We start from the raw sequence: 20,875 nt of genomic DNA on the forward strand, positions 1-20,875 counted from the left end.
CTGGGTTGCCTTGGAGACCCCAAGATGCTAGAGACACCAGAGTCGTGAGATACCTGCTGAGGAGAGCTGCTGACAGGGAAAGGAAACAACCTGAGAGAAAGAAATGTGCTCCAACCAACAAGCTGAACAGAACTGGAGATCTGAAGAGTGTTTTGACGTCAGACATGGGATGCAGAGTTTGGAATGGGCTAGCTGGTTTTCAGTCTTGCTTTGGTTCAGTATTTCCTCACTATGCTTCCTTCCCTGTGTTTTGGAATGATAATATATGTCCTGTGCCATGATATGTTGGAAATATGGGATCTGCTTTTTTATTTTTACAGGGCAATTACACTTAAGAGATTGCCATGTGTCTCAGAAGAGACTTTGTACTCTGAAACAAGTTGAGATTGTTATAAACTATGGTGCCTTTGAAGTTGGACTAAACACATTTTTTACATTATGATATGGCTATAAGCCTTTGACAGTCAGGGAGTGGAATGTGGTGGTTTGGGGAAAAATGGTCCCTAAAGGGAGTGGCACTATTAGGAGGTATAGCTTTGTTGAAGGAAGTGTGTCTCTATGGAGGTGGGTTTTGAGGTCTCATTTGCTCAAGCTTCCCTCAAATGTTGAGTTCCTGTTGCCTACAAGATGTAGGACTCTCAGTTCCAGCACCACATCTGCCTGCATGCTGCCATGCTCCCTGCCATAAAAACGGACTGAACCTCTGAAACTGTAAGTGAGCCACCCTAATTAAATGCTTTCCTTATAAGAGTTGCTATGGTCATGGTGTCTCTTCACAGCAAGAAAAACCTAAGACACCAGGCAAGCAGGCCACTAAGAGTGACATCCCACCCTGGCTCTTATAAGTTCTGAAGTCAGATGATGTAGATCTTTTAATGTTCTTTTGGAAGTTGTTTTGACTTTTTGATGGCCTTTGTGTTTCCACCTTAGTTTTAAAATCAGAGTGTCATTTTCTTTCTCAGGAACAATAAAGGGGAGGAAGGGAAGAAAAAGAACACTTTTTTACACAGATGCTAAATGCCTGAACTCAGGTCTTCAGGCTTGTATAGTGAGTGCTCTTACCCATTGAACCATCTCTCCAGCCCCTCAGCATAACTTTTTTTCCGATTAATTATGCATGCACACATCACCAGCATAACTTTTAAAAGGGGTTTATTTGTTTATTTTTATTTGTGTGTATGTATTGCTTCCATGAGTTTATGTCTACCAGAGGCATGCAGAGACCCATGGAAGTCAGAGGGTGTCAGAGCCTTTGGAACTGGAGTTACAGACAGCTGCTTGACATGGGTTCTGGGAACTGAACCCAGGTCTCTGGAAGAGAGGTGAGGACTTTTAACCAATGAGTGACCTCTCCAGCCCTTATTAGTTGATTTTGAATGTGCAGATCTTACATTTTTGTTAGTTTTAGCCCTAAGTATTACATATTTTTGATGCCATCATAAATGGTTCTACTTTTGCGGCATGGTGGCAGTGCAAGCCTTTAATCCCAGCACTCAAGACTCAGGGGCTAGGCAGATCTCTATGAGTTCGAGCCTGTGAATTCCAGGACAACTGAGGCTACACAGAGAAACCCTGTCTTGGAAAAAAATGGTTTTCCTTTTTATTATTTTTGTGTTGGATTGATTTTTTTGTATCAATCATGTGTCTTTGTCTTGTTAAACTCACCTTTTATTTTTATCAAAGTTTTTCTAGATTCCATAAGATTTTTTAACAGATGGTCATGAAATAAGCTATCATGTCTTTATTTAAAATATGAATGAGCTGGGCAGTCATGGTGCATGCCTTTAATCCTAGCACTCAGGGGGCAGAGACAAGAGGATCTCTGTGAATTTGAGGTCAGCCTGGTCAACACAAGAAGTTCCAGGACAATCAGGGATAGCCCTACCAACCTGCTTTCTTCAACAAGACTCATAACCAAAAGTTTCAACTTCTTTCCAACAATGTCATCAGGTTATTAATCTATCTATGAATTAGCCCACTGATTAAGTCAGAAGCCCCAGCCCAGGACCTACTGACCCCTCGCTGATGGAATGAATGCACCAACCAGGTGGGGAGGAAGCCTTCAACAAACACAGTCTTTGGGGAGGACATTTCATATCCAAACACTAATATCTGCTCGGTTTTACTGTCAGAGTTCTAAATAATGAACAGGTCAGGCTTGCATTCCTGGGCTATCCTCCCTAGTCATAATATTCTCTTCTTCATACGATTGCATTCAGTTTGTTAAAAGTTTGGTGTGGGTTCTTACATCTTGTTTATGAGGAATGTAGGTCCGTTGTTTTCTTTTCTTGTAATGTTTTGTCTGGCTGTCCGCACTCCCTTTCCGGTGCTGGGATTGGAAACTGTCTCAGTGTGGCTGGGGAGGGGGGGGGAGCTAATCTTAGGGCTCATTTCACCTATCCCATTCCTCCAGGAATCAGTAACCTTCACTGCCTGATGTACAATGTATTGAAAGCTATTAGCTCAGATATTTTTTTTTCTGAGTTTTCAGTTACTTTGAGTGGAAGAATAAATCTAGTTTCTGTTCTTTAACCTTGGTTTGTGTTGGAAGTCTCCAAAGCATAGATAAATTTTACAAGTTGATTTAACGTTGTAATTCTAGATCTCTGAAAGCCTTCTTCAGGTTTATTTAAGACAGAGTTTAACTAATTAAATTAAGCTTTTAAGCTTTTGTTTCACAGCATCTTCATTCTTTGATTTTTTTTTTCTAGGGAGGTCTTTTAAAAGAAAAACATCATTTTTATGTGTGTGTGTGCCTGGTGCCCACAGAGAGGGTATTGGATTCTCTGGAACTAGGGTTACAGGCAGTTGTGAACTGCTGGACATGGGACTTGAACCAGCGTCCTCTGGAAGAACATTGGGCTCTTACTCACTAAGTCATCTCTCCAGCCACCTTAGACTCTTTATTCTAACGTAGCCTATGGTGCAGGCAGGCTTTGGCAGAATGGACACAAATTTAAAGGAATGCTAAGAAGCTCCCTCTCTCGCTAATGCCTAAAATTTCAGTATTAGACCACCCCTTTCAGGGAGAGCAATCCTTTATCAAGCTTCTCTTCTGGATACCTCACAGGGAAATTGTGTTGAGTCCTTACTATCCTATTGTTAACACAGATAATGCTACATTATATATAAGTAAATTATGTATAAATAAATAATCTAATGCTAACAAGTCTTTAGCTGTTTGGCATTACAAATAATACTCTCACATCAGTGGTCAGAGAGGGATGACCACCTGTGTGTCTGAATGCCAGTGTCCCTCTGAAGTGCACATCTCCAATAACCTCACCTCCTACTGCCAAGCCCCTCCTCTTAAAGGGTCCACCAGTCCCAATAGCACCATCACTGGGGACCATTTAGCACATGAATCTCTGGCAGACACTTAGGGTCCAATCCATATCACTGCTGTTACTCAAGTGTTCCCCCACCTTTGACAAATTACATAGCCCACTGGCTTTAGAAGCGACAGTGTATAAAACCATGTGACTCTCTGCTTCCTTCAAGCCAGAGGCTACACAGAGGTGAAGTTCCAGGCACAAAATATGAGTAGGCTCCATTGGTAGGTTTTGCAGAACCAGGCTGACGATGGAAAGTCAATGCTCAGCCTTCAGTCATTGGAGGAGGCCTCATCTTAGCTATCTTGGTATTCTTCGTGGCATTTGGTTTTAGTGGATGAGGTCTCTGCATTGCCAGGGGTTTCTGCCTGAGTGTCAAAATGAACCGAGTTCCCAGAAAACTTTAGGCTGTTTTATATTCTTAATAAGTAAACTGGAGATCAATGCCTCTGGGAACCCTTAGCCGCATAAACAGCAGCCTGACACGAATCGCTCCTGGTTTCTATTTTCCACTGATGATGTCCCTCATAGGGCTTGATAAGGTGGATCTAAGAATTCCTGTTTTGGTCGTGGTTGTTTTCTACAGGAATCTCAGGAGAATAGAACAAAGGACTCAGACCATCATGCCTTGCTGCTAGATAGGCTCAAGACAGCCTGCCTGAGGCCGATAAGATGAGTGCTGAGCACATTCACCTAGGGGCTGGAAAAGCAGAAACCGGTCCTTGCTCCAAGCCGTTTGAATTTGGAAAGGTTGAGGCAGGGCTTCGGCCTCCTCTTTTCTTTCTTAATCAGATGGATTTTTTTTTTTAAAAAAAAATCTAGTATCTTTATTAATTCTTTGAAAATTACACGCATGGAATGTATTTGGGGTCCATTCATTCCATTCCTCTCGGATCCATCTCCACCTCTCCTCCCAACTTTGTGTCTTCTCTTATTATTTTTATAATTCAGTGTCTTACTGTTCTATTGCTGTGAAGAGACACCATGGCCTCAGTAACTCTTATAAAGGAAAATATTTAATTGGGACTAGCTTATGGTTTCAGAGGTTTAGTTCATTATCATCATGGCAGGAAGCATGGTGATATGCAGGCAGACGTGGTGCTGGACACACTTAAATCAGCAGGCAGCAGTAAGAGAGAGAGACACTGGGCCTGGCTTGAGCTTCTGAAACCTCAAAGCCCACCCGTGGGGCACACTTCCTCCAACAAGGCCACACCCACTCCAACAAGGCCACACCTCCTAATAGTGCTACACCCTATGATCCTATGGGGGCCATTTTTATTCAAACTACCACACCTACTGAGTCCAGTTTGTGCTGTCCTTATAGAGCTCCATCTGGGCCACCCAGTGAGCTCAGTCAGCTTACCAGAGACCACACCCTTAAGAAAACTGACTATCCCCAGCAATCAACTGTCAATAGCTCCTCAGCTAGGGGTCAGAGTTCATGAGCTCCACCCACCGCCACACCCAGCCTTGTTTTTAACAAGCCTCAGCATTTCTGCTGTGGACTCACGCTGACAGTCAGTGACTTTGCCAGGTGCTTCAGTGTCCCCCAGGACATGGAGAACTGAGATAGTTAGGGCCTAAAAGAAAACAGAGAGGAGCCGACGGGTAGGGAAAGGTGGGGCCATCATACTGGAGACTCTGTGCATGCGTCTCAGGTGTGGACCATCCCAGGCCCAGAGTGCCAATGCTGAGGCAGCCTGTGCTCTGTGGATAATTGGGTAGGGTAAAACTTGACCCTCCTTATCTACCAAACAAGGTAGGACCTGTGACTGGGAGCATGATAGCCAAGATGTTACCATGCTCCCACAAAGAGAGGTGACAGCAAGGCCAGCCAGGGTGTCATGGGAGAGCCCTGCTGTGAATAACGAGCCAGGGCTGGGCCTGAGCTTGGCAGCCTCTCTGTGGGGCATTGTGAGGCGGGTTGGCAAAACCTGGCATGCTGAGCCTGAGAGCTTAGCCAGAATGGCCTGCCCCATTAGAGAGGAGACAAAGAAACCTGGCCCGGGCGAGGAACACTTGCCTTTGGAGGTGGTAGCAATGCTAGAAAGTGTGGTTTCAGCTGTAGTTAGGAAGGGAGCTTCTCAGGGGCTTTTAAACCTTGTTGTTTGTGACTGAATGAAGTCAGGTACAGGACAAAGCTCTTGTGGAACAGAAGGAATCTTAGGTCACTATGGAATTTAATAGGTACACACATGTGAAGCGTGTGTGTATGGAGAAGTGATGAGAGAATCTCTCAGGACACACAGAATTACCATTGTGTGTGTGTGTGTGTGTGTGTGTGTGTGTCTATGAGGGCATGAGTCTATGTGAGAGAGTATGTCTCTCTGTGTGAGTATCTGTGAGTATGTAAGTGTGTATATGTGTTTTGTGTCTGTGTGTGAGTATGTATGTTTGAGGGTGCCTGTGTATGTCTGTGAGTGTATTGTGTTTGTGAGTGTATGTCTGTGCATGTATGTCTGAGTGTGAATATGTGTGTCTGTGAATATGTAAATGTGCCTGAAATACGTGCATCTGTGTGTTATGTGTGTTTATAAGTATGTTTCTCTGTGCATATGTTTGTCTGTGTGTGTTTCTGAGCATGTGTGTGTATGTGTGAATGTGTATGTTGTGTGTATCTGCGAGCATGTGTGTGTGTGAGTGAGTGTGTATGTCTGTCACATAACTTTACCACCAAGAGGAAAGTTGGGTTGGGCAAGTCTCTCAGGTGAAATTGGTGGATTCTATTTCCAGGAGCCCTCCCCTGCCCTCTGACCCTTGATCCACCATCCTCTACCCACCCCAGCTCGGCAGTTTCCTCACCCAGACACCTTGACAACTCTCCCTCAAACAGTCCCTTTCTCTCTTTTTATCCACAGGGATTTTTACTCCTCTGGCTATTTTATTTTATTTATTTATTTATTTATTTATTTTTATTATTATTTTTTTTTGAGACAGAGTTTCCTCTGTGTAGCTTTGGAGCCTGTCCTGGAACTTGCTCTGTCCAGAGATCTGCCTGCCTCTTCCACCCAAGTGCTGGGACTAAGGTTTGTGCCACCACCGCCTGGCTCTCTTCATGGCTCTCCCATCAGGATTTGTGAGCCACCCTTGAGCCCTCCACGGTGACGAAGCCACTAAAGTTCTTAGTCACTACTGAATCACCATTGCTTGATGCGGCATCTGAGATACAAAGGCAGAGTCCGTTCTGAGAGAGCTCAGTGGTTTTCTGCTTTACCCCCAGGCTGTTGCCTTTGTCTGGAGGCTGTCAGGAAAATTCTCTTCCCAGAAAGATCTATCAGGATGAGCTTGCCATCACTGGAGCATCCGAGGGAGGTGACCTGGAGCAAGGAGAAAGAGCAATGGGTTTATGCCCTGTCAGGACATGCACCCCAATCCCACTCATCTCCCCATCCCTTCATTACCACCCTTTGCCCTTACAACCTACCCTCCAAAATAAATAAATAAAGACAAAAAGAAAACAAAACAGAAAACTCATTTCACGGTGGAAGCTCTTGTATGTCACAGTGTGTCACACCGTGTACCCTTTAGTCCATACATCCCATAATCTTTGCTAGCAAGCATTCATCGCAATGAGTCATTCATTGGTGTGGTTGACGCCTCTGGCTTCTGCTGCATTATCAATACTGCATCCTCACGGGGACTCCTCTTGGGTATCCTGCTGTTGTCCTGTGTCACGGAGATACTGCAGCTTTGGATCTGCAGGACTGGCCCCTCAACATGCTCCAGCAGCTCACAGATGCACTCTGTGCTTTCAGGAACGCTTGGTGGAGCTGATACACGAAGGAGGCCCTTTGCTGAGGCCCCCTGTTCTGGGCTCTGCTCTCACCCTCTGTAGTTGTTAGTTCAGATAAGATTGTGTCGTGTGGTGTAAAGTGACTCTTTAGGTCTGCTGACCCCAGCAAACTGTGTGACATCACTGACTGGACAAAACCAGGAGGTAGCTAGGGCTCCCTGTGAGAAGAGGCCAAATTATTGAAGTGTGTTACACTTGGCTGTTTTCTGTTTGATATTAGCAATATATTCCTAAAGTTTCTGGAAATGATTTGACCTTAACTATTATAACTATCTAAAGGGTGAGATTCTGAGAGGTAAATTCCAGAATTGATGAAGGAATTAAGGGCTGTGGGACTTCCTGGAGAGAGACCAACAAACTTCTATTCACCCTGATGTTGCCAGTGTCGGGCCAAAGCAACAGTTCCACCCAGGTCTAGCTTAGTGAGCCAGGAAGTTCATTGGGGTCCCTTACAAGAATATGTATAGGTGAAGAGTGTGGGCAACATGAAAGCAACTACCTCACCAAAGGCTCACCTCAGCATGGAGGCTGATGATCGGTTTAGGAGGTGGCCCCCAAACCAGGGCTTTATGACAACAGGGAGTACAAGACCCGAGGACACGGAGCGGTGCTGACTGAGTCTGACAGCCTATTCCGTGGTCAGTTGGATGAGCCTAGCTGTAGGGGAAACAGTAGCGGGGAGCAGCCACCTGCGTGGAAATCGACATGAAAAGCCCTGAATCCAACAGAGATCAGGCGCAGCCCGAAGGAATGGTCAACGTAAAACCTGCCCTCCTTACCATACACCTATGGGAACCAGCCATCCAGCAGCAGGACTGCAACCTGGGGTGTGAAGACTATCTAAACAACACCATAGCAACCGGAAGCTGACAGGCAGTCCAGGGTGCCAACTGTTCTGTGGAACCTTCTGATGATCATGTGCCTGCTTTCTGCCATCAGCAAGAAGCAGACGGCTGGCCGGGCTGATTAGGACTGCTATTCTCCAGCTCAGCCACATTCTCCCCATCCAAACTTGGGAGTTCTTCTCTGATATCCCCCATTTGACACTTTATTTACATGCATGGGGTCTCCCTGGCTCAGTACAGCTGAGCATGGCCTATCTCAGTCTGTCGGTCCTGTCTCCTCTGGACACTCGCAGATGGCCCTGCCTCTGCCTGTATTCTCCTTATATCTATAATATAATCTATATATATAATCTCAATCCCTTAGGAGCAGCCATGTCCTCCTTTTCTTTCATTCTTTCCAAGAGCAATGACGACTCTTCCTGAGGGTCTGGGTTTAGTTCCCAGCACTTGCCTGATGGATCAGAACCATCTGTAACTACAGTTTCAGAATTGAGAATTGACATCCTGGGGCGCGAGGTACATACACAGTACACAGACATACATGCAGGTAAAGCACTCATTCACATAAAATATTTTTTAAGAAAAAAAAAAAGGAAGAGTGTGCCAGCTTTGGACAGATCGATCCATGGCCTCGCTCCTTAGAGAAGGAGGAGGCAGCTGCCTTCAAGACTCACCAGGAGACAGACTGCCAGAGGCATGCTGTGCCTGAGGCAGGAGCTCCGGCAGGGACCTCCCTCAGCCTCTGTCTGCTCCAGCAGATCCTTCCACGGCTGTGATGCATTCCTGTCTCAGCCTCCAGAACTCCGGCTTTGACTGCAGGAAGGCATTCATGCCTACAGCTGTTCCCAGTTTCTAAGACCCACTACTCCTAGACCTGCAGGAACTGAAACCCTGTGGCAGTCCTTGGCTGGCATCCTACGGCTACTAAGAGTCCAAATGTCACCATTCCCTTCAAGTTGTTCCTCCCTCTCCCCATGGTGATCTGTTTTTCCTACTTAAAGTTGCTAAGCCTCAGTTAATAAAATTCTCCTCCACTGTATACCCTTGGCTGTTTACTCTGTTCATTTTGAAGAGAACAAGTCAAGAAAGAGCCTCGTTAGAGGCTGGAGAATTGACTCTCTGAACGTCTCAGTGATCCACAAAAGCTGTACCCCTGGAGTTCCCTGCACAGGTAACATGGAGACTGCTCAGCCAATCGTGTCCTCCTCTCTATCCAGTGCCCCTGTTTATTTAACTTTGGAAAGTGACTGATGCTTTCGGAGCCTTGTAAGTTTCAGTTACTTCCTGGGCTTTTTAAGTTTTATTTACTTCTTCAGTTTCGCAGCTTCTTTCCTGCCTACAGGTCGGGCGGGTGGGTGATAGTTCAGTTATGAAGGGTAGACAAGCAATAGTGGCTGCTACTTTGCATTGGGTGCTCATCTTGCAGGTTGCCTGGATAAAACAAAACAAAAGAAAAACAACCTTGTTTTGAGTTCTAGTTTGGGGCTTGTTGGCTTAGTGCACTGACCTTGTGCAGGAGACTGACTTCAGTTTCGCAGAAAAAAATTTAGCGTCAAGTTTGAACTCCGTGATAGCGTTGGACTTAGGTCAGATTCATCCTTGAAACATAACTATTCACAGTGCAAGGCTGACTTCACACCCTGGCAGATAAGGCAGGTGTCTGTCCTGTCCTCCATGTGACTCCTGCACCTGTGACCCACTAGCACACTGTCCTAGAAACACTGACACTTCTCACCAACCTAAATGACCTGAACCTGGAGACGACAATCAGGACAAAAATACCTGTCCTCTAACTTTCCGGTGGTGTGCTGAAAAACCACAGAGGGGCCTCCCTGACAGTACGAGGTGTCAGAGAAGCTCTGCTGGAATGTTGTCATCAGCCACAGGTGTCTAATGCTAGTTCCATCCTCAGACAGGCTAGTCCAGGATGGAGTCCCGTGCACCGCTTCCCAGATTAGGCTCCACGGATAAAGCATGGGTATTGCTATCTTTGTGAGGGCCGTTTTCAAGCAGATCAAGACCCATCTGCACTTTGTTCTCTTGACAGGTGGTTGCGAGAGAACTGGTGTGGTGGCGGCCCGGAGGGATGACCTTGAAGGTGCTTTGCAGAATTCTAGTGGCGTCCAGACTTGTGCCGGGCAGTGGGGACGGAGAAGACAGAGCAGAGGGGAGACGTGTTTGATTAGCATTGAGCAGCCTCCCTGACCACATCATCTCTTTCATACCCTGTCGTTAGCATCTTGAGGAGCAGTGTTGGAGATGGTCCATCCGATGTCTGTCCCTCTACTCTATCCCTGTGGCAGAATAATAGTTCCAAGCCTGGACTGCTCAGTACCTCCCATGAATAGGAATGACTGTCCCTGGGAAGGGTGGCTAGAAGTCTCTCCTGTTAAACTGGAAGTTGCCTGAGTGTCTGCGGTTGAAGGAGATACCATATGGGATATGGTACAGCAGCTGGAAACTCTGTTTTTAAGAAATGGACAGCTGGGTGATGGTGGCGCACGCCTTTAATCCCAGCACTTGGGAGGCAGGGGCAGGCGGATCTCTGTGAGTTCAAGGCCAGCTTGGTCTACCGAGTGAGTTCCAGGACACCCAGGCTACACACAGAAAGAAAGAAAGAGAACTTGACAATGTTAAGAAAACTAAAGTCATTCATAACACATGATCTGGTATTTGTGAAGCATACATGAGCAGACATATTTATATAAACATACATACAGGCATTAAAAAGGCAAAAGCAATCTAATGTGTTGGGAAGTCCTGTGACTCTGTGGGAACTCATGAGGAGCACGCGGGTAAAGGAGGCCATAGGCGGATTCTACTGTGGTTACTGGAGGCCTCTCAAGGACAGAGAGGGACACCTGTCCACTATAGTGACTTAGTACTTGTTGCACCGCCCAGCCTACCCCCGCCTGGACACGGAGAGCTGGTGTGGCGGGTTTTGGGAAGGGCAGATTTCTGTGGGAGGTTATAGAATAGGACTGACATCCAACTCATTGCTTGGACGGTGTGGAGAGAGAAGATGATGGAGACATGGTTGAAGATTATTGGCTCATCAACTGCATGCTTCCTGCCTGGACCCTGACACAGTAGCTCCAGGTCAGCTACTGTCCCACCAGAAGGAAGCCAGGCAGAGCCCCCTCAGTGTAAAATCTACCATGCCAATCTCCCAAACCATCCAAACAGTCTCTTTAAGGCTAAGGACGAGGCCTAATCAGCATGACCCAAAGCTGAGAGAGCAGCCGTAGAGATGGTCTATGTGTGAGTCCCCGGCCATCAGAGGAGGATCGCAGAACAAAGGGACCACAAACTCCAGGCCAGCTGACTTCCCATGGAATGCATGCCAACAAGGCTCCAGCCAATTTTATTTAAATCCCGGAGGACAGGGTGACGTCAGTTGACATCTGGGCTGCACTTGTTATCAGGGAGCTACACGGAAGACACGGGAGGCATGCCCATCAAATCTGTGGCGCTCAAGAAGCTGAAAGGAACAGTTAGTGTGTAATTACAAACCAGAAAGTGACAACAGGCTCAAACACTGCCCTGAACGTCACAGGAAGATATAAGGATGAAGGACAAGCTCCACGCTGGAGATAAAGAGCAGGCCGCCTGAGTCCCCCTTCAGGCTCCACCATAACTGTGTCTTCCTGAGGATCAAGGATGCTCTGCTTTGCGATGGGCCCCATGTCCCACCCAGAGTGTGCCTGAGTGTGCACTCAGGAAAGCACCTGGGTAGCTGTGTGATGTGGGGACTCTCATGGCTGGCTGTAGAACCGGCCAGGACTTCCTGCGCAAATGAAGGCTTTTGATTCCATCTGTTCCAGCTGAGCTTGCAGAAGAGGCGCTGGAGTGGCGACTGAAGGACATCACTGAGATGCTCTGTAAGGTTTCAAATGGGTGAGGACTGAGGTTTCACCCCGGTCCAGCGGCTCTTCAGCTCACACAAATCAAGATGAAAGAAGATCCCATTGGGATAGGTCCCTGACCCCCGCCTCCTGCAGCAGTCCAGAGCTGAGGTGAGCCAGGCAGGAGCAGCTCCAAATGTGATGAACAGGACGGGCCACAAAAACATTAGGCCATGATGGAGCTAGCAAGCCTCGTGTCCCAGGCTCAAAAGTATCCTAGGCTGGGAGTTCCGGTGTGGGTGTACAGACTTCAAGGGAACAGGCGGGAGCTAAATATGAATGACCGTGACCTGGAACCACAGGTTCACGTTATCTCAAAAGACGTAGTCCACCGTAAAAGTGATTACAGACAGTTTATTAGTTACAGAACAATGAAAGTCACAAATCAAAGCATTTCTCCAATATGAAATCCATTTGTGGGGACCACATGTGAGCACTGATGTAGGTTTCAGATGTTATCAGATGACAGGCTTGGCTTTTGGATTGGAGGCAGCTATTGCTCTGCTAAGAATAGGATCTTAGGTCAAACGCACAGGAGTGGGCCACGAATGTTACAAAGGGACTAAAAATAGCTCTAGATAGTTTGGTCTGCGACATCCTAACTCTCTATAATCGCAGTCAGTGTTTGACCTCGTAGAATTTTTCATACAGGTGTGGCTTTTTTTTTTTTTCTGGGAGCTTGGGTTTACTGTGGGGGAGAGGTTGACCACCCTGCCACCCAGCACAATGAATGGGTTCCTTTCTGGCCTGACACCAGTGAGTCCTCTGCCTCTGGTGGTGTATGATGGGTTTGACGGTGTTCGTGGATTAGAACGTAATAAAGATGAAAAAGTCTGCCCTCAGCGTTCTCTCTGATAGAACCGCAAGCCCTGAATGAACAGTGGACACTTAGCAGGGATAAAGAGAGGCAAAGTAGAAGGACACATGTTTGAGACACAGGACAGACAGTGTGAGCGCCAATCATGAATGCACGGTTTCCCATCCCTATGAGAAAAATCTCGCCCTACCCAGGTCTCTACTCCTAGATATTTACAGAGAAGATGAATTCCTGTTTGAGACTGTTGCGAGCAATCCACCTCCAGCAGCAAGGGAACCAGGAAGAGGTGTGGACAGCCTGGCCATCAAACAACTGGAATAGGCAACCAAGATGGCTCAAAACAGACCATGAAACGGCCGTTCACCAAGCAGAAGCCAAACTGCCGTCTGTTTCAGGTTCATTGGTGATTCCCATACTAATGCCTGTGAGTTATGTCTAGATGTCACCGTGAACTTTACCAGATTTGCGAAACTACGACACATATGATTTATAGACATCAAGATTGGCTGGCTTTCCGGTTTAATGATAGCTTGAAGGGCCCTGGAGCTAACTCACCTCTGCTAGCCGAAGACGGTTTGCTCTGCAGAACATAGAGCCATGTGAATGCAAAGCGTTTTGTAAAATGAGTGTTCCTTCCCCTCCCAAGCAGCTGTGTGCTGGGGAGGAGTTTACAGGCAAGGCGGTAAAAGGTAAGCTAAGAGTGTGATCATTGCAATCTGGATAGGTCTTAGCCATGTTTCCTTTTCAGTCTGAGACCATCTTATTCTGGACCAGAAAGTAAGCACAATGTGTTGTTTCTGTTACTGCCTTTTAAAAGAGCCATGTACAAACTGCTGTCTGTTTAGATCTGCATCCATGTGTCTCTATATATTACATATACACACAGGGCTACATACCCACCGCTGGTGGCCCTCTCCTGATGAACTGAGATGGGGGTGATTGACAGGAGTTCTTATGACCCACATCAGTCATATTTATGACATGCCTGCTCTTTATTTAAAGTTAAATTCAGGGGCTATGGCTGCGACTCAACAGTGGAGTGCTTGCCTACCACGTGTGGGGTCCCATCCTTCCCTTCCCAGTGAAAAAGACCTGGGGTGGGGAGAATTTGGAAGGTCTCGTGATGACTTGTGTCAGGAAGGGTCTCTGACCACGTGGTGTTGCTTGCTTGACCATCTCTCTGGGATGGAGCAGAGGAGAAGGCCCCAACTTTCCTATTAAGATGAGATCCTAGGAAAATTCACTGCGATATACTAGCACAAACCTTTGGCTCTTGTCATGGTTTCCTGTCATCCAATTAAGTTCCTGGCATTCAGACTCACGTAGGGTCTATTGTACAAGATGAATAAAAATTTGAACTACAGCTACTTGACAGAACAAATAAAATGATCATTTATTAGACTGATACATCACCCGCATCGAGGCCGATTTCCTCTGGGAACGGAGAGCCTGGTTCTGCGCACGCAGCCTGGAGACTCACAGGCACAGGGCTGAGGAGTCTCCCACAGCAGCTAGCACACAGGTCAGGATCCAGAAAAGAAGTACACCCTCTCCACATTCCTGCACTGGTCACATCCGGGCCCCACCAGTCTTGATGATGGTTTTATAGGGTTAGCTTGAGAAGGACATTTGACTGTCAGTATCCAAGCAACCCCTCTAGAACCCATAAATAAGCGGGTGGGGGGTGCTGCATGAACCCCACCTTCCAACCCCCATTTCCATCCTTCTAAATCGTTAATAGGTCTCAGGAGACTGTTCAAAGACAGTCTGTTCAGAAGCTCTTCATTTTTTTCACTGTTTGAGACGTTTTTACTCCTGATTCCCAGTCCACTAAAGCAGCAAGAATGAAAACACAGCTATGGTCTTCCTTTGAAAAGAAAGAGGAATGGGGTGCGGATGAGGGTAGGGCAGAGAGGCGGATGAGCTTCGTCTTAAATGAAGACATGTGTGGCTGATAAGCTCGGAGGCAGGAGGAATGGTCTCAATTGCGTCCTTTTCCTCCCGCCCTGCGCCACATTTGTCCTTGCTGCAGAAGGAGAGAAGCACGTGTCTAAAGTTCCTAGGAACTAAGCTGGGAAAGCCATGTTGGACTGGATTTGACGGATTCTCCGTGTGGTTTTCTCGAACTGTGCAAGAATGCAGGCAGGAGGTTGTCCTTGGGCGAACGCTCTGAGCTCCTGTTTGCTCCACCGTACCCTTGCCATTCACAGAGGCACTCAGGCCAGGATGCCAAATGTCACTTTCACAGTGAGGACTTCATAACTTTGTGGACAGTCACGGAAACCTGTTGCCAGGGCATCTGTTGACTAGCCAGATCCCAGCGATCAAACTGACTTGGGCTTTAGTTGTCTTTCGGCAAATCCAGTGTCTAGGAGCCTTGCTGGTCTTTTCAGGCGCTAAGTATCCAGATCTGACTACACGGGCATCCTTGCTGTTCCTCAACCGTATGAAGGAGCTTCCCATCCTGAGACTTGGTTCCGCCATTTCCTCTGGGCAGCACTGTCCTTCGAGTAGCTATAGATTGCTTCATGGCCTCTGTAAGTCTCTTTTTCAAGTGTGATTGTCACAGAGAGTTCCACAGTGGACTCAGTCAGCTGTAGACTTAAACCATGGGCTAGAATAAAGACTTTTTTCCTTGTATATAAGTTGAAGTTTTCAGGTATTTTGCGATGGTTCTAGAAAACTGGCTAACACAGATCCTGTGTTTGTGATAGCTCACTTATGAAATACTCAACGCTAGCTCCTGGTAGTGTCACATTCATACTCCCGTTTCCTGGAAGGGGACTGAGCAGAGGTGGGTGGTTCAGGGACGCTCAGAAGTGGCATAAAGCATGGGAACTCATATTTTCCATGCAGGCACACATAAATGCAGGCCAGGAGTGGGGTAGGCCTCAGAAAGTTAGTGGCCGTGTTTCGAGAACCCTTTATCGTGTGTAAGCAAAGGAGGCTGATCTTCAGGAATGGCTGGCTGGATCTGCTATGCAAATGACGTTTGATAGGCCTTGAGCAGAGGGATGAAAGGACCCTCAGAAGAGGCTCCTCAGCAAAAGAAAACCCTTCACCTGAGGCTGGAGGGGACAAGGAAGCATTATCCAGATGGAAAAGACAAGGACACACATTCCAGGCAGAAAACAAACATAGTATATATAAAAAGGAGAGCTATATGGGACATCGCAGCTTGATCGTGCATGGGAAAAAACATCAGTGTGTCTGGAATGTCCTAGATGGTGCCAGGAGAGCAGGCACAGCTCTGGGCATGACTATATATTCCGATGGCTGAAGGAGCACACAGTTTGTCTGATTGTCCTTCCTAGTCTGATAGCTCTTTATGGCTTTTATGGTATCACACACACACACACACACACACACACATACACACGCAAGTTAGGCATTAGTTTAATGATTGAGTTGAGCTGATGATGGACAACTTTCTGTTTTGACATTTTTTTCCTCTTAGGGAACCATGAGGTGGGCTTGTTTTGTCACCTGAGTCTCCATCACTGTGACATGACCCTCACAGGAAACCTCTAGACAATTGTTCCAAGCCTCTGAACCCCTAATTCAAGCTTCCCATCTCCCTTTCTTCCAGTGACATGTACACGCTTATTTCTCTCCCAATTGCGTGTGCATACTAATTTCTTTCCGCACCTCTTTTTTCCATGCAGAAACTAAATGAAACTCCAAGGGTATCCCTAAACCAAAAAACAGGGCTTGCCACTTCAACAGCTTGGTTTTTGAACAGCAGAGATGTTTTAATGCAGCCTGTCATGGGGGGGAGGGGCGGCTGTTGTTTGAGAATGATGTCCTCCATTGCTGGATGGACCAACCCCTAAGTTCACTATCCAGGTAGCAGCCCTGTTTCCTGGGAAGCCAATTGTGATGAGTCTTTTCTGTCCTGGACTTGTTTCCGCTTGCCCCTCGCCTCACTAACAGAAGCTGGAGCCCACATTTTATGCGGTTTCCTGGTCCTGATTTGTATAAGTGTTTGTTCCGCACAGGGGGAACCACTTTACACAGAGATGAAATTTATGTGGTGTCAGCAAAACCCACACCCAGATGGCCCCAAGCTGAAAGAATTTGACCAGCAGGTGCTGCTACGTGCCTGCTTCAGTTCGAGGCTGACAGCTCACAGCTGTCTCTGCCTTTGCAACCATAAGCACCAAGTCCGGATGTAATCACCCAGATTTCTGCGCTCATCTTCTCTGCATTCTTATACAACTGCCTAACCTTCATTCAGGACACTCAGCCAGCCAAGTGAAGCAAATGGGGAGAAACCAAAACTCCCTCCAAACTCCCTCCACCCAAGCACATTACTTTCCATGTGAATGCTCACTCTCCACATAGTAACTCTTTGGGAAAGTTCCTGCATGACAAAATGTCGCCGTAACTATGCCAGGAAGCAAAGTGGAGAAGCAGCCTGCTCTGAGAGCCTTCTAGAAGGTTTTTCAGGGAGAAACCATGGAGTCAGGCTCTCGACTATAGGTCTGTTCTCTCAGTGACTCTGGTTAGCCACTGAGGAACCAGAAGAAAATGAGTTGGCTTCCTAGGGTCTGATGGCGCCACAATGGGAACCGCAGATCTTCTCTGTCTTGGGAAATCACTGTTCCCCACAGTGAGGTGAGGCCTGAGGTTGGTTCCCTGCTTCTCACTCTGTGTTCTGGGACGTATGAGAGCTGATGGGGCTGGGAGAGGCCCCGCCACAGAGGACAGGGCGCTCAGTTTACCAGACAAAGGGAAGAGTACAAACTAGCTGAGCCAGTCGGACCTGTTTTCTCTTGGGACATGAATAGAAGACACAGGCAGGATGTGAGAGTGTGGAGACACACACCTTTAATCCCAGCACTCTGGAGGCAGAGGTAGGCAGATCTCTGTGTGTTCGAAGTCAGTCTGGTCTACAAAGTGAGTTCCAGGACAGCCAGGGCTACACAGAGAAACCCTATTTCAAAAAAGCAAAACCAAAAAGGAAAACAAAACAAAAACAAAAAACATAGAAGATTAGTGAGATGGTTCAGTAAGTTACCGTACTTAGGGGGGTAAGCCTGCTGACCTGAGTGTGACCCCCAGGACCCACCGAAATGTGGATAGAGAGAGCTGATACACAAAATTGTTTTCTGGTCTCCACATATATGCCTTAACACATAAGCGTACCCACCCAACATGATAAATAAATGACTTCATTAAGGAAAAATAATAAACAGCAGAGAGAGACACCTGAGGCGAGCCTCCTGCCTCCACATGTGCATGTACCCAGCTACAGATACACCCACACATCCCACACACACAGAGACACATCCAAAACAGCCAACAGTGTCCACTGCAGTGTTGGAGGGAGGCCGTTTGTTGGTTCCCAGCAGCCCGGTTAGCTTAAATCCAAAATCATCACACAGAAACTATATTAATTAAACCACTGCTTGACCCATTAGCTCTAGCTTTTATTGGCTAACTCTTACACATTAATTTAACCCATTTTTATTAATCTGTGTGTCGCCACATGGCAGTGGCTTACTGGCAAAGTTTGGGCATGTCTGACTATGGCGGCTCCATGGCTTCTCTCTGACTCTGCCCTTCTTTCTCCTAGTATTTAGCCTAGCTTTCCCTGCCTACCTAACGTCTGCCTTGCTATAGGTCCAAAGCAGTTCCTTTATTCATTAATGGTAATCACAGCACACAGAGGGGACTCCCACATCACTGCATGGAAATTATTGGTTGGAGAGGTGAGGAGCCCTTGACCTGCAAATGAAGCAAATCCACTTGCAGCATAGTGGTGACTTGTCTTTCTCCTTCTGCCTTGGGAGGTTTTGAACCAGTCACCAGGACTGAGCTCCTCCTCTCTTCCTCCCCACTGTTCTTTCCTGCTTCCTTCTTTCCCTCATCAACCCAAGACCTGACAAACACAGCTGACCTCCCGCAAGGATTTACCCTTCCCTAACCCTAGCTCGCTGTTATCCAAGGATCTGAGGTTAGAAAACAAACTCATTTTGGCTTTTAAGTTATTTTCAATCTATCCTTGACCGTTATTTACAATAAAAGTAGTAACCAGGGATATTAATCTGTCATATGAAATATATTCCCAGATTTTTATTATTAGATACAACAGAGACATAAGATAACATGTGCTTGATATGTTATCAATGGGCTGAACAGATGGATCAGTGAGTTAAGGTACTTGATTCCATGGTGAAAGGAGACAGCTAACTCTTTCAAGTTGTTCTCTGACCTCTACACACACACACACACACACACACACACACACAATATTTACATAAAATGTTATCAAAGTTTGGCTGCAGCATATTTGATGCTCCAAGACTGTTAATAAAATTTATCCTGAATCAGTGGACAGAACCAGCAGCCATATGACTTTGCTTTTGCCAGAAACCTAGCAAGAGGCATTATCTCTTCACTCATTGTCCCCAAACTAAAAAGAAGTGCCAAACCCACGTCCCCACCGTTTCTTTCCTATGTGTCTTCTCCAGCTAACTTGCTAGCTTCTCGATGGCTAATTTTGGTCAGCTAGTTGCTGGCTCCACCCCCTGATTCAAAGTAAACGTTTTTAACAATCTCGGACTGTCACAGTGCGATCAAATATCCCGCAACAAAGCTTCATAACTGGCTCTTCGGAGGGAAGACGTAAGGGAAGACCACAGGATGGTGTGATGATGAAGGCTTGTAATCCCAGCGCTTGGTATGCTGAGAGGTAAGAGGACTGCTGTGCCTTAGAGGATAGCCTGGGCTCTGGGCCAGCTAGAGGATAGCCTGGGCTCCTGGGCCAGCTAGAGGATAGCCTGGGCTCCTGGGCCAGCTAGAGGATAGCTGATGGTATGTGACTGTTAAAAATCCTGGTGGCTTCAGTAGCATCTCCCCGGCCTCTGTAAAACGATCTTACAGAGAATACATTCGACTGAGCGTATTTACATTTCTGATTATGAATGCTCATGCCGAAAAGAAGGGTCTGTGGTTTCTTGTAATCCCGCAGATATTGCCACTAATCTCTCCGTCATTCCTCGGAATTATCTATGCCCTGGGTGTTCTGTTTCTTCATCCTCATTTTAGCCCTGGGTGGCTCAGCAAGTTACCCAAGAGATTGCAGCTAGTGACTCAGATGGGTAGGTCAGACAGTTCTTCTTCCAAACTCAGCAGAGAATGTAACTAGAATTGTGGGTTCCTGGATGCCTGGATACCTTCCCCCAGGTAACATTGCCCTGGGCTATGCTGGGAAGATTACCCGTCAGACTGTCCAGAAAACCTCCCTCCCAGGGCAGGTCTGGTCTTGATGCATCGTCTTCTTTATCTTCCTACGTACAACCGATGAACAAAGACTATGACACAACCGTCTGTATTGTCTGGTCTGGACAGTGTTTCTTTGAAAAATCCATACAGTGGACTACTGAGCTTATTGTTCTCAAGTTCTAGGACCAAGCTTCAGAGGTAAATATGAGTATATGTTGAATTTACTTCTTTAATTTTTTGTTTTGGTTTTTTTGAGACAGGATTTCTCAATAGCTATGGAGCCAGTCCTGGAACTTGCTCTGTAGACCAGGCTGGTCCTGAACTCACAGAAATCCGCCTGCCTCTGCCTCTCGGTGCTGGGATTAAAGGTGTGAGCCACCACCGCTCAGTGAGTATATGTTGAATTTAAAGAGAATGGAAGCATGCTGGTGACCACAGTTTTCTGTAGTGTTCTGCTCCTGTGGGACGTCTGGTCTAGTAGTGCTCTTGTCTTACTGGGTATCAATGATAACGAGAGTGTGTCTGAACACACTGAGTATCTATCTACTAGCCGGAATAACTAGAGCTTCATCTAATCGGACCCCAAGTCCTGTACCCATGGTGGCTGGAAACCATCTGTATCTCTGGTATCCTGGAATCCTTGGCTTCAATTCCCTACTGTCCACCTTTTCTTGTGCTAGAACCCACACTGTTCTTAAAGACCCAGAGCAATTCATTCAGTAGCTCGGGGAAGACTTCTACCTAGCCCATCTTGCCTCCAGTCTTCAATCCTCTGTCAATACTAAAGTACAGAACCATATACACAACTCATAAAGAGAAGTCACGTCGCTATGGAGTTCAGCAGCTTCCTGTGCCCTCAGGGAGGTAGGCTGTGTTGCTACGCAGGCTTCATTCTGGTCCTCTAGGTGCAGTTCCACCTAATTCAATCTGGTGACATCCCCCTCTTTCCA

This window comes from Microtus oregoni, unplaced genomic scaffold (genome assembly GCF_018167655.1).
Source record: "Microtus oregoni isolate MIOR12 unplaced genomic scaffold, Mior012 000037F_ref0000500, whole genome shotgun sequence".
NCBI classification, from domain to species: domain Eukaryota; kingdom Metazoa; phylum Chordata; class Mammalia; order Rodentia; family Cricetidae; genus Microtus; species Microtus oregoni.